The sequence below is a fragment of the Haliotis rubra genome, unplaced genomic scaffold (assembly GCF_003918875.1).
Source record: "Haliotis rubra isolate DU_JTF1 unplaced genomic scaffold, ASM391887v1 Scf525, whole genome shotgun sequence".
NCBI lineage: Eukaryota > Metazoa > Mollusca > Gastropoda > Lepetellida > Haliotidae > Haliotis > Haliotis rubra.
This window is the reverse complement of record NW_025767219.1, coordinates 327,117-342,736: the sequence shown is the minus strand read 5'-3', so window position 1 is coordinate 342,736 and position 15,620 is coordinate 327,117. Positions and strand designations below refer to the sequence as shown.

The 15,620-nt window shown below is 38.6% G+C and overlaps 1 long non-coding RNA gene across 1 annotated transcript; it reads left to right on the top strand.

The window, feature by feature from the left end:
• The first annotated feature begins 536 nt into the window (after nucleotides 1-536).
• Nucleotides 537-15,617, top strand: LOC124252817. Its single transcript, XR_006892034.1, has 3 exons — nucleotides 537-614; nucleotides 14,053-14,055; nucleotides 15,606-15,617. It is a non-coding gene; the product is annotated as an uncharacterized LOC124252817 (long non-coding RNA).
• Nucleotides 15,618-15,620: the final 3 nt, after the last annotated feature.

Sequence of the window (15,620 nt, the reverse complement as noted above, 5' to 3'; positions counted from 1 at the left end):
ATAGTTTGTGCACTCCATCCTTTCTTTTAAACAGAATGATAAGCAAACTTTGATTTTGAAGTTTATACCACAACAGAAGAAGAATATTGCAATCACAACATCGTTTTACATTTTCACTGATATGCGTAAACGTATCTTTTGCAGGTGCTGAATTTTCACGATTACACTGAACGAGAAGACTAAGGATAATTGTGTTATTGTGTACAGTGCATCATCCGTGTGGCCCACGTGGTGTAAGCCCGTTGACAAGGAGACTCGCACTGCAGGAAAAATGTATTTTGTAGACGGATGTTTCCAGAAAACATTTCGTTAAGTCCCCATGTTCCATGTCCTTTTTTTTAAATGAAATAAATGAACACATGTTTATGGTGGAAAACATCATTTGAAATCATAAGCATAAAAAACTGATCTCAAACTAGTGCTTGCATCAGCTAGTAATGCATTCCTTTCAACCAATTATTGTAAAAACCCATTGCTATGAACTTCTACTGATTTCTTACATCTAAGAACTTGTCCGACAATGCATTACACAACCGATAAAATACACTTTCGCCCTGAATTATTATAACGTTAAAGCACTCGGACGCAAGCGTCCTCGTACTTTAAATATAATAGTTCAGGGCGAAAGAGTGTTTTATTACACTATACATGGTGGTAGAGCGAACTGTATTTCTTAAATACATGGATATATAAATTATACATGTTGTAACAGGAGGATCCTGTTTCGGGTCCTCAGGTTCGCAGGATTCAGGGGTTTAAAAATATAATGACAACCAAACACAAGATTTTGCAAACCAAATAAATTTATTTCCAACGCAACTAATATATATCATAAAATCAACATAAAACTAAGTTAAATACAAGACAAAATAATAATGCCTCCAAGGGTCCTAAGAAAAGTGAAAACCCTGTTAAATATACCTATACTATTGCCCCTTATCCCAACTTAATGCCCACAAATAACGTTACCTGCAAAATATAACAAAAATTATCTACCTAACATTATCTAACCAAAACTTTATTTCTTCTTTAAACTAAAACCAAAACAATCTTAAAACTCTGTTTGCCTAGTCTACAGAAACAATTGTGAATTTCTCACCTTTCTCGCCTCTGAGTCCAGAGAAAAAAATGATGTGCCCTTTTATACCCCTAACCTATAACTCTTATCCAATAAAAAACATGCTCTGAAAATTACCCAATAAATGCCTACAAAAGAAAAGTTCAGTGGACTGATCCCTCTACTCATGAGATGCTCATGCACTGGCCCATCCCATTGCATAACATTCGGGAAGAAGCATACTAGTCATATGCCTAATGGGTACTTACCCCTCAAGATCTAAATGGACCAGCCCACTGAAGCCTAAGCCAGGTGTATTATTTTAGCCGAGCCTATGCCTAACCCTGTCCCAACCCCAAAAACAAGCCTAATTTCTACTAAAAAAATAACCCTACCATTACAATATGCACATACCCCGTGGGTGGTACAAGGGTGTACACCAATCGGGCACAGCACCAGTCTTATGGACAGGGACGTATCTGCTGTAAATAATATTAAATGATAAATAATATACAATGTAATGAGGAGTAGATTTAGGGCCACATTCATGAACATAAAATTACTTCCACACATTTATAATTACACTTATAGTTATCATAGTTAAAACATAGCAACTTATATTAAAACACATTCTCTCATCTCACACATTCAGTGAAAGGGATAGTAAAGATAAGAATATATTAATGATACTTATTTATGTTTATAGCTTAGGGTTGGAAAGCTAGCATAATTACATATAGTACACTTACATGCTATACAATATAATACCTATTAAAATGATAGTAAATAGATATACGTTTATTATAAATATACTGCAAGGATTAAATGCAATAATACTTTAATTAAATGAATACTAACCTTAATGTCACACTGTGTGTCTGTCCAAGCTGTCTTTTCGTGGTAAAGAGTCAGTGGAGAATGCGTGAAATTGTGCATGGAGTTAGCGAGACCAATCAGCCGAGAAGCGTCATGGCTTGGGCAATTAGTGAGAGAGGGGGTTCAAGTAGCGTAAAATGAATGTCCCCTGAGAAGGGATGTAAGTCCTATTTCAATCAACGGTTTTGGCATACTACGTGTTTTAATAGTGGGATATGTGTTCTGTTAATGTTTGGTTGAAATAGAATACAATCACCAACGACTGAAGGGATGGTGTAAATCCAACAAGGGTCAATGCAGGTGGCGAAAGAACTGTAATTATTCCCAGTCTGGGATTTATCAAGGTTGCAGTTTCAACTTTTGATTTGGAAAAGAGTAGCTAAAATCATCAGTACAAAACATACATCATTCAAAATTCCGTTGAGGGATGATGCCTATGAATTCCATGTCGCTCAGATGATGCTGCGATGACACGAACTAACCGTGCCTTACACCATGTCAGCGTACGATTTGAAAAAGCACAGTCGACAGTTCAAACTAATCCATACAAATTTATATCTTTGTTGACGTTAACTTTAACATCCAACGAACAATTTACACCTTGAAGGCAGATTTATTTCAGATCAATATGTCCTACATACAAAGTAGCAATCAAAGATTGATGCTGCTCTATAGAGCCTCTGAGAGTGAGAATGATATATTGAAATAGTTGTATTAGCGGAGACACGAAAACAATTTCGGTTGTAGAACTGAAACTTAAAGCCATAGACATAATGTCGAATGCCTGGAGGAAACAAGGAGGCATTACTATAACTTCTATTAATTAAACGCAATCAAGTAGTGTATGTGGTTTTTGTAGTCAAAGACATGTGATTAGTTCCAGTTTGAAAATCCACACCGCTACTAATTTGATTTGCAAATAAAACGTGCTATGAAAGGAGCTCCAACACTATACTGACTGTTGCAGAGTACATCCTGGTGCCAATCTTGGTGTTAATGTGCATATTTTGTCAACGCATGCATCACGTTTGTTATCAAATTGTTGAGTTGGCTGTTAACACAAAATGCTGACTTGATTGACATCCCTGCGTTAACTTGACATGCAAATATTGATTTACAACTTGAAGGCAGATTTATTTCAGATCAATATGTCCTACATACAAAATGAGTGGGTGAGTGAGTTAAAATTTAAAGTCATATTGGCAGTATTTGAGCCATATAGTGACTATAAGAGTTCCATGTTAAAATAAAATTTGTGAATATAATACCTGCAACGAAGAACAGTAAGATAGTTTATCTAACACAGATGAACATTAAAAACTAGCATGTAATCTTAAACAGATATCACTACATAGAAATATGTAGAAAGGGGCTATAGATCTCCAGTAACTAAAGGAAGATCACCATACCAGGTTCCATTTGAAAAGTCAAAACAATCGAGCAGCACATGCTCGACTGTAATTCTCTCATCACAAGGGATACAAAAAAGATCCTCGCGTTTTGATAAATATTCAAAACTATATATGCTATGACCAATACGACATCTTCTTAAAATAACCTCTCAAACTCTGGACTGACAACCCAAGTAGATGTAACCAATAGTTGCTTTTATTGCATTTTGCTTACTGATGCCAACGTGGGTGTCCCACTTCTTCTGCATTAGATCACGGATGTAACTTCTCATAACAGGTTCATAATCACTGTAATATAGCAAAACTGGTGTCTCAGGTTTGTTGTGTGCTGCCTTTAACAGCAGGATTGGCCAATGTGTTACCGTTGATTCCAACATGGCTGGGTAACCAACACAATCCGATGTCATATTGACCAGTAGGAAGATCGTTATGCAATTCTCCCTCCCCATTTCGAATTAGAAACAATTTTAAGTAAATCCAGTGCCTTCAGGCATTTGTTCTTTAAACATTATTTTTAATGTTTGGGAGAAAGGTCAGATGCTGATCAAATGTTGTACCCAGGGATTTGGCCTCTTTTACAACTTTAATAGGCGTACCATCTAAATGTAATTCTGGGTCTTTGTGTGTTTTGTATTTTCTACAAAAGTGGACACAATTGGTTTTAGATTTTGAAAACTTAAACCCGTTTTCTAAACACCATTTACTGATTCTATTTAACCATAGCTGCAGCTGCCTATCAATAGTATTCATATTTTTGCCACGAAACGAAACATTAAAATCATCCACAAATAACGATCCACCAATTGAATTGTTTAAAACGTTTGGTATACTGTTGATCTTGATACTAAATAGAGTGACAGACAAACTGCTGCCTCGTGGGAAACCCTGATCTTGATTATAGTGATGAGACAGTGTAGAACCCAGGCGGACATGGAATTGTCTGTCGGTTAAAGACTCGGATATAAATTGAGACAAATGGCCTCGCAGTCCAAAATCATGTAAATCTTTCAAAAAGATCGACACTGCATGTTATTTATTTATAATGACATTCTTAACGATTGACTCCAATCGAACTACATACAAAGTAGTAATCACAGATTGATCAGGGAATCAGCACCTGCATTCCCTCACAGTGAGAATGATATATTGAAACGGTTACTTTAGGGGCGAGACACTTAAAGAATTTCAGTTGTGCGACTGATATAATATTTCATAATGTATGGAACAGACACGGAGGCATTACTATAACATCCGTCATCCAAACGAAGTCTAGTGGTGTCTGTAGGATCCGTTTCCAAAGACTAATGATTATTTTCACTTTAGAAATCGGCACCGCTGCTAACCTATTGCAAATAGAACGCGCTATTAATGGGACTCAGTCAATATAACGACAGCTGCACAGTACACCCTGGGGCCAATTGGGATGTTTATGTACAAATTTATGTATGTATAATAATAATAGTTTGGAAAGTTATCTTTGTCCAACCAAATATACTTCGTCCCATGTAAGGAAGAACTAAGAATTGTATTATCGAGTCTGCTCTTTTTATTCATCCTATTGGCATTACGAAACAAATTATTTTGACTGACTTAAGACATTTATGGTCACCCGAAGCCCATATCTTGCTGGTCGATTTTCTATCGTCTCGCTGTATTGTGTCATGCGGTACGTTCCGCCTGTGATCGTAACTATACTCCTTCTCTCTCTCATATCTGTCTTTGGCAGACAGGCATGTCGGATCAGAGGGTCACCCAACACACCCAGAGATTGAGGTCTTTCGGAGTTGCTTGCGTGTCAGTAAACTTATCAGCTGAGGAGATATCGACCAAGGGCATGACGAACCAGTGGCGCTGCATTGAAGAATGATGGATAAGTGGAATCTAATCGCAAATTACTGGTTTGAACATTGCCGCAACAACAAACAAAAACTTACAACCGCAGTTGTACAATTGAACATTTCTGAGTGCGGCGTTAAACAACTAAAAAGACAAAAACAGGTACTCGCTAGTTGTGTGCATATCCTGTCCTACAAGTGATACTTGGGGGTTTAGGGTTGCACAGTTAAGGCTCTATTACAGCCGGTGGTATATGTATGTGTTTGTTCCTGATAGTAAAACCGTACCTCTACATCACTGTCAGAATATCCTATTTGTTGCGGAGCCGTCTGGCGCTTTTCTTATACGCCGATTGCATTTGTGGTAATCTCTGACGTACGACACTGGTGATTTGTCAATAATGTATTAGGCCTTTGGTGATGAAACACTGAAGTTACCTCGGGAATCATCAGTTGAAATGTCTCATGTCTTCATGTAAGTTTAAAAACACTAAATTTAGCAACTGTTTTCTAAACTACCTCATGCCACTGGCTTTTAGATTTATATTCTAACCTGGACCGTCACGGGTCAGATTAGAATAAGGACAATCATAAAGGTGATATAGTAACATTTGCTGCCTTTTGTTAAATAACAGGTGGATGCCGGTTATGTACGTTCGCCATTTCTTTGCATGGGTGTAGCGGCCATACAATTTCCAGTCCCGTGCTGGGATTCGAACCACGAACCTTCTATTCCGAAGTCGGACGCCTTGTCCACATGACCAAAGAGGTTAACCCCGTCAGCAAGCTGACAAGGTAAGGATGTCATCTGTGGGATGACTCCACGCCCTGCTACATGGGTATGGTGACCCAAACATAGATGCTGAAATATGATTGGAATGTACTGACATACGAACGAAACCCAGTTGATATGTTTCTTGGGTCTCGGACAACTCAAACACGTGTAGCCCCAGAGTGAATTAGCGATCACTTCTTGTCATACAGAACCTTTCAATCAATCTTTATTAATACTGAAGGCCACAGGCCCATAGTATACAAGAACATAGTACACAATATCATAGAACAGAATAATATAGTCACATCACAATATGTCATATCACATCAAAATGTATCACATCATATAACATCGCATTGCACATACTTTGTCGTATCACATCATATCATAACACACCATATATTTCATTGTTAGATACAATAGGTTTTGAGGAGGTGTGGCAAGGCAAAATGTTGACTTTCATACAAATCTTGCGAATAATGTTACTCAAAGGCTCAAAGATATATATACACAAGAATGGGTTGTAGCACTGTCATTGTCAAGTAAATGTTTCTATTATAGAACGTTTAAATCCCATATATACCGAGAAAAAGGTTTTCACTAAATATCAAGACATTTCGAAAGGCTTTTGCTCGGTTTAGGTGTTCCTCACATGACTTGGCAATCGAAACAGGGAGATATCATAAAATAGAGAGAGAAAATTGAATTTGTACATTTTGTGATCTTAGTTGTGTAGAAGAGGAAGTGAATATCACTTCCTCTTATTTGCCCATTCTATTGTGAGTTAAGAAAAAATATGTCCCAACATATTATTCTGTATATCCCGATAGGGTGAAATTTTATTTGTTAATGAGTACAGATGACAATGTTCTTATCCGTCAGTTTATCTATCAGGCATTGTCTCTAAGAAATAAACATAATAATTCATAGAATGTATGTACTCATATTGTTATTTGATATGATATGGTATGATGTGGTGCGATATTATATGATATGGTATGATACGGTCTGGTGTGGTATGATATGATAGATATGATATGATATGATATGATATGATATGATACATGGTATGATACAAAACCGTTCAAGACCTCTATTTTGAATACACACAATTTAACTTCCAATTAACCACTGAAACTTTTAAATTGTGTTTTGTGTCCAGAATGAAGATACATGTCCATCAATTTGACTAAATATCGGAACTCGTTATCGGCAGATGCAAACTTGCTCAACGGGAATGACAATAATCGTTGACAAATAATTTGACTAACTCAGCATCGTACCAAATGTGGATCAATTAAAAATATGAAAATTTAAGTCCGTTAACTACCATGACAGGGAATAGTGACATATGTGGTACTAAATGTAAAACGCAATCAACTGATATGACCTGGAAACAATATGTTTAATAAAGCACTATTTTGAAGGAGTGAAAGAGAAGAAAACGCCGTTTTTAAGTTCAGATTTATGTTTCACATTGTTTCGTTTTAGTGGAAGACGTGGAAACCTTCAGCCATGTACACGACTATACCATCTACAATAATACCACCGCACCTCAGCCTGATGCCATCAATGTGATTCTTTCTGGAGCCAATTCCTTCCCTTCCGCACTTGTAGACCACAGTGAAAAATGAATTTCACCAAGAGCACATGATTTTATGTGATCAATCACGCCATAAAATACACAAAAAGTCGCGCTAAGTCTCAAGTAACCCATCAATTTCTTTGATTTCACACAGCAAATCCCAATGGCTCTGTTGTATTTATACTCGTAGCCATGGGAAAACCTCATCGTTGTAGGTTAAATTCTAAGAGAAAAAAATTCATTTGCGCTCTGTCCTGATACTTCTTCCCGTAAATGAATCAAAATTACTTGCTAATTACAATCTCCCCCATGTTTGAATTTTTGTGTGAAATTGCTTATTCCGACGTCTGGCTTTACACAATTCGATCGGAGGATTGATTTCTAATCATTGTCTTTAAAAAATACCATAGGTTAAGGACATGAATTTTGAACTGCAGACGAATTGACAGAAGAGTGAAGACAGAAACTTTGTGAAGGGTTAACATTATGTTTATCTTCAAACCATTAGGCTTAACTGAGCATGAAACTGGTCATTTCGAGAACCTAAACAATGATGAGAGCAACCTTATGTTTCTAATGTCATCTTGCAATCTATCCGTAGTCTTGCAGCTTAATGGATATGGATTAATTGGGTACACATATCATTATGCACTGCCTTGATTAATCAAAATCTCAATTTGTATTTAATATCTACTTGATTGATTGAATATTTGTTGTTTAATGCCCCACTCAGCAATATTCCAGCTATATGGCGGCGGTCTGTAAATAATCTAGTCTGTACCAGACAATCCAGTCATCAACAGCATGAGCATTGTACTATGCAACTGGGATACGATAACATGTGTCAACCAAGTCAGCGAGGCAGACCACCCCATCCCCTTAGTCGCCTCTTATGACAAGTATGGGTTACGGAAGACCAATTCCAACCCGAATCTTCAAGGGTTATCTAATATCTAATGCATTAATTCGTAGTGACTACAGAAATGGTCCCAGGTTGTGGCATTGAATATGCATCTTCTTTTCAATTCGTCCCCATATATATATGCGTCTGCTTAAACATTTTTTATTGGACTTTCCACTTTCTATATCCTAGTGTTCCTGAGCGAGCCAGAGACCGGATGGCCGATGGTTTAAGCACTAAGTTGTATCCTACTTGTATCCTTATGTGAACATATTGCACTTTTTGGTTACCCTGCCTAGGGGAAGCATTAAACCGTTCGACCTTGATTCAGTGTAATGTGTCGGAATGGTGTATCCATGTTAAATTGCAAGATAGTGTGTGTTAGAGTGTTGCCTCTCACGCCGAAGAACAGGGTTCGATTCCTCATTTCTTCTTGATCAGTACTATTACATGTACATCTCTAAATATGTGCAATAATGTTGAACCCCCGGTGCACGATTTCACTTACCCATACACTCTGATTACGCAACGTTTTACCAGACTTCGGGACCACTGGAAAACGAGTTGTCGAAAGTAGTCGTAATCGAAGGTTCAAATCCCAGATTCCTTCTCAAAAGATATGTTTGTATGTGCTCATCCCCGTTGCTATCATAAAATTGGTAGATCACTGGTCATGTATGTTTAGAGAAGTAACGAAAGCTGATTGAAAAATTCGCAAGTCTACGATTAGAAGCCACAGTATTACATTTTTCTAACAAAATTTCGAAAGTTGTAAAATTTGAGTGGTTGTATAGTTTATCATATCCATCTGGCATTTTCATGTCTTCTGCCTGGTAAAATAACTCATCGACACTAATTTTTCTTCCTGAAATATAACTAGCCATAGGCCTGCTTCCATCAAGGGATAATTCATAATTAATATATTTCGTTGAGGCTGTACTGCAAGGAGACTTTATAGGCATTTAATGAGATACGTGTCTACCCTGCCTTATGATATAATTACGTTTTGATATCAGCCTGTGAAGTGGAAACCCAAGCTTGGCAATCAAATATCGTAGGCACAAATTCATATCTTTGTTTAAGTTAACTAAAGAAGAACGATGAATCTACAAGTCAGACTTCAAATCAAAATGCAGTGTAATGAACAGATATAGTAATGCTGTCGAAATCGGAGTAATGTCTCTTACATGATGGAAACACTGAATCAATGTCAGCTCTACGACCGATAACAAAAGTCATGAAGTGATTTCTACTGTCTAAAAGCGACAAGGAAACACAACAATATTTCCCGCCATCTTTACGAAACAAGTAGTGCCTGTGGGATCGGTTGTCAAAGGCATATGATTATTTTCAAATCTGAACTAGAAAAAAACCGTGAACATCTATATTTACAGCTGCAAAATATCTCTTGGCGCTAGTATTGTGTCAACACGTGCATAAAGATTGGTATGAAGTTGTTGACTTGGTTATGAACACAAAATGCTCACTCGACTGAAATGCCTATTCAGTCTCATGAGAAATCTTTCAGAAAGCCCGCGTGCATAATATAAACGTCCATTCGCGTTGTATTAACGTAGCAAAACGCAATGGCCATCCGTGATTTCATGATACCTTTCTGTGAAGGGTCGGTCGTGTATGATATAGATGATGGCGGCGATGAGGAAATGAGATAGGGGTGATATTTGTAACTGTGAACATCAGACGGAACGGTGTCTCCTGGGACATCCTGGACCATTTCCAGAAATGTGTCAGTACAGTAATTGCTATGGGTTTATTAATACTGGATATGTTTAGGGTATAATAGGATAGGAGGTTAACAAAAGAGACCCTTTGAAACAAGATCGTGAGATATGGATAAGCTTCTTATTTAACAGTGTTGGGGCATACGCGAGAATATGTTATTTGATTCGCTTGAGATGAAGTCCATAACATTGTGTATGAACAATAAATTATAGTTGAAAAGAATGTATTACTGGCTCATGTAAGAGCTTGTTGGGAAGCATGATGGTTGATACGTTTCACGTCTAACAAGACAGTTCAGCATGAGAATGCCTCTATTGGCTCACATGACATCAACTAAAAGCTTTAGTTTGAGAACGGCTCTGTGAAATACTCAAAAAGTTGTTGTCCATGTCGTCGCAGGATTCATTATTTACTCACCAACGTCTAGAATACTGATGGAACAATTACAAAGTGTTGATCATAATTTTAACAAATTAACAAACAAAAAAAGGATTGAAATGAGACCCTTGTCCAACTAATCGTATTCCCCCTAGCATGTGATCGTTTACTCAGTTGCTCACCCTATTGATACTAAACACAAAGCAAATAGCTTCAAAATTACATTGACTGACTTAAGACATCTAATTTCACCAGATCTTCCTGGTCGATCTTCTATCGTCCCGCCGTAGTGTGTCACGCAGTACGTTCGGTCTGTCATCGCAACTAAACTTTCTCTCCTTCTCATATCTGTAACACCACCTCACATCAGTGCTTTAGCAGAGAGACGTGTCGGATCAGAAGATCACCCAACACAACCAGAGATAGAGGTCTTTGGGAGTTGCTTGCATGTCAGTAAACTTATCAGCTGAAGAGCTATCGACCAAGGGCATGTTGAACCAGTTTCGACCAACGAAGGAACGACGGAAAAGGGGAATCGAAACCATTGAAAGTCTATCCGTGAGGATAGTACATGTCAATTAGAGGTCCCCCATGTAGTGAGCTATCATGCTGAACGATTTTAAGAGCGTATGGTTTGTGTCCATCATTTATGCAAGGGATGCTTGTGTGGTTGTCATGTCAATGCGATGTTGTCTGTAAATTATTGGAGTTGTTATGCTACAGCTTGTTCAGCTTGACCTGATCAAGTGAATACTAATGAATTGCTTGACCGTGTCACAGCTGTTTGGGTCTATTATTGTGAAGGGGTGCACATTTGTCAGTTGGAGTAAACGAGTCGACTGATTGTTGTGCCCATGTTGAAAATGAAAGTGACTACTGGGACAGAAATATTACAGTTGAACATAAAATAGAAAAAGTGAAATTGAACTGGGTGTAGAGAGTGATAGCGAGAGTGAATCGGATTGTGAACGTCACTGACATCTGTAAGTTGTAAAGGTAGAAAACCAAACTAGATAGCATATGACTGTATAAACAATTCAGTTAAAAGATTAAATGATTTTTTGTTTTTTTCAGAAGGGTTGCACGAACGCAAAATTAATAACATTCTCTGCACCCCTATTTAATGAAGATAACCCGACCTGCCGTTTGTGCCATTTGAGCTCGCGGGTAATGCATATGTAGAGTAGCTCAGGTCAAGCTGAACAAGCTGTAATGATGCGCGAATGTTCTCTGGACAGAAATCAATACATCGTTTCCATAGTAAATGAGACAGCCATGTCCGAATACAATTTTAAATATCTCAACTAAAGACGATTCCATCGTTTATCACATAAGCATGTGTTTGCGGAAAGGATTCTATTTGTTGCCCCACAGGTAGCTCTCGCCGCAAATACGTTCACTTGAATGAAAATGGCACACACCATGTTCCGATATTCCATTTAAATATATAGGCCTCCTCCTTTGTAACAGTGTTGATATTCTATACACTCAATTGTTCGTGAGCAGCCTCCTCCTTTGTAACAGTGTTGATATTCTATACACTCGATTGTTCGTTAGCAGCCTCCTCCTTTGTAGCATTGTTGATAGCCTATACACTCGATTGTTCGTGAGCAGCCTCCTCCTTTGTAGCATTGTTGATAGCCTATACACTCGATTGTTTGTGAGCAGCCTCCTCCTTTGTAGCATTGTTGATAGCCTATACACTCGATTGTTCGTTAGCAGCCTCCTCCTTTGTAGCATTGTTGATAGCCTATACACTCGATTGTTTGTGAGCAGCCTCCTCCTTTGTAGCATTGTTGATAGCCTATACACTCGATTGTTCGTTAGCAGCCTCCTCCTTTGTAGCATTGTTGATATCCTATACACTCGGTTGTTTGTGAGCAGCCTCCTCCTTTGTAGCATTGTTGATAGCCTATACACTCGATTGTTTGTGAGCAGCCTCCTCCTTTGTAACAGTGTTGATAGCCTATACACTCGGTTGTTCGTGAGCAGCCTCCTCCTTTGTAGCATTGTTGATAGCCTATACACTCGATTGTTTGTGAGCAGCCTCCTCCTTTGTAACATTGTTGATAGCCTATACACTCGGTTGTTCGTGAGCAGCCTCCTCCTTTGTAGCATTGTTGATAGCCTATACACTCGGTTGTTCGTGAGCAGCCTCCTCCTTTGTAGCATTGTCGATAGCCTATACACTCGGTTGTTCGTGAGCAGCCTCCTCCTTTGTAGCATTGTTGATATCCTATACACTCGGTTGTTCGTGAGCAGCCTCCTCCTTTGTAGCATTGTTGATAGCCTATACACTCGATTGTTCGTGAGCAGCCTCCTCCTTTGTAGCATTGTTGATATCCTATACACTCGGTTGTTCGTGAGCAGCCTCCTCCTTTGTAGCATTGTTGATATCCTATATACTCGGTTGTTCGTGAGCAGTCTCCTCCTTTGTAGCATTGTTGATATCCTATACACTCGGTTGTTCGTGAGGAGCCTCCTCCTTTGTAGCATTGTTGATATCCTATACACTCGGTTGTTCGTGAGCAGCCTCCTCCTTTGTAGCATTGTTGATATCCTATACACTCGGTTGTTCGTGAGCAGCCTCCTCCTTTGTAGCATTGTTGATAGCCTATACACTCGATTGTTCGTGAGCAGCCTCCTCCTTTGTAGCATTGTTGATATCCTATACACTCGGTTGTTCGTGAGCAGCCTCCTCCTTTGTAGCATTGTTGATATCCTATACACTCGGTTGTTCGTGAGCAGCCTCCTCCTTTGTAGCATTGTTGATAGCCTATACACTCGATTGTTCGTGAGCAGCCGCCTCCTTTGTAGCATTGTTGATAGCCTATACACTCGATTGTTCGTGAGCAGCCTCCTCCTTTGTAGCATTGTTGATAGCCTATACACTCGATTGTTCGTTAGCAGCCTCCTCCTTTGTAGCATTGTTGATAGCCTATACACTCGATTGTTTGTGAGCAGCCTCCTCCTTTGTAGCATTGTTGATATCCTATATACTCGGTTGTTCGTGAGCAGCCTCCTCCTTTGTAGCATTGTTGATATCCTATATACTCGGTTGTTCGTGAGCAGCCTCCTCCTTTGTAGCATTGTTGATATCCTATATACTCGATTGTTCGTGAGCAGCCTCCTCCTTTGTAGCATTGTTGATATCCTATATACTCGGTTGTTCGTGAGCAGCCTCCTCCTTTGTAGCATTGTTGATAGCCTATACACTCGGTTGTTCGTGAGCAGCACGGCATCTACATTCAAACGGGCTACATATATGTCCCCTGCATGACTTTTGTTAAGAAGATACGAATAACTGTTGCGGGCGCGAGGTTATCCATTCATGAGTTTACAGTTACGAGTACAAGTATTATCTCTATATTTCCCTAACTGTCTTCCTTTGCCAAACATAAAGCACATTAGTGTAAGACACTTTGATATGAAACTATTTGGAAGTTTACTACGTCGAGATGTCTTGTGCGAGTGTATCAGCAGCAGTTAGTATGTCGAAGTGTATGCTTACGGGGTTAAAGGAAACAGAGACCCGAACATGGACAAGTATGTACTTCTGTTTCCATACAACCATCATCCAAATATTTTGATGTGTGCATCGTTATAGCAATCACCAAAGAAGTGAATAGATTGGTGAGGTTTATACCCATAATCTTGGGATCCAGTTTGATACCTCTGCTTCGAGGAGAGATTACTGATGGAAATGGTTTTATTACTTTTCATTGAATGCTTTAAAGTGCTTTCAATTTATTACTGTTAACTGAATGTCATGAATGTCATTTTCAAGTGCTTTAAGTTTCTTTATCAATGTTCATGGTACTGCATTATCGACACCACTGTCTCTGAATCAGCACTAAACCATTGTTCAAATTCCTCTGGAGATCACACAAGCTCTGAGCTAGAATGTGTTACATAACTCGCAGCTCGGACACTATTGAAAGGATTAGCTACAGTGGCCAATAGTACATAATTTAATACCTTATGCGAGCCAGAATCGTAGAATCAAATTCACGAATCACCCTGCGTTTCAATACAAGCTTGTGGGGCCTCTTTGTTCCTGGCATGACCTGCGTCAAGTTGGTTTTTCTTGCCTCATTACCCTGAATCTATTCACAGAGAGAGAGAGAGATTTTTATATCAGATCTACATCTATATCGATAGAGCGGCCAGGCAAAGTCCTGCTAATCCGACTTCCATGATGCTAAGAGCATTATTTCAACGTGAACAAAGTCATGACCCGGTTTTCACTCTAAACCTAAAATAACCGAAGAGAGGGCTGAATCAGCGAGCTCTGTTATGAAGTCTTTGTTCGGTCTTTGTTCAGCATCGGATGATTATGGAATTCTATTATTAACACAGAAAACAACAACATTTTCCTTCATTCAGCCATACACATTTACTTGTTGTTCACTCTATTGTGTTCCCTTATCTCTTCCATAAATGGAGTACGGTATACTTATTAGACTTTGGCTGGAGTAATTGGAGAACTTGTCAGTTTTACCATCGTTACTATGGTGACGGCTAGAAGGGTCAGACGGCGTACCCTCCACTGCCATTCAAACTTAACTTGTATTGTCTGTTTACTGTACAATCAGCATTAACACATAAATACACCATTTACAGCGGAATTGGTTTCATTAGTTGTGCCCATGTGAGCACAGAGATTCCATTTTAAGCTCTAGGCAGTAATAACGAACCCCAAGTAAACCAAGTTGTGTGTGGCTTTGTATGTGCAACCAAATATTTCCCAATTCACACAAAAACATTAAGAACCAGAAAATAAATTCTACTTTAATATTCAAGTTTCTCTAACATGGGTACCAGAAAATAATGTATATTCCAATTTTCTTTATCTACTTTAAACCTTCAATTTATTCTCACGTGGATGGCGATATCTTCTTTCATATAATGAATATACCGGAGATTTCAGAATTCAGTTAAAACTTCTCTGCCTTGTCTTCCGCTGTCTGTCTTGGACTGCCCCTACATATTTATCCAGTCTTCTTTCCCTGTACAAGCCTTCTTGTTCACTCCGTTCACAAGATAAAAGTCTTCTTG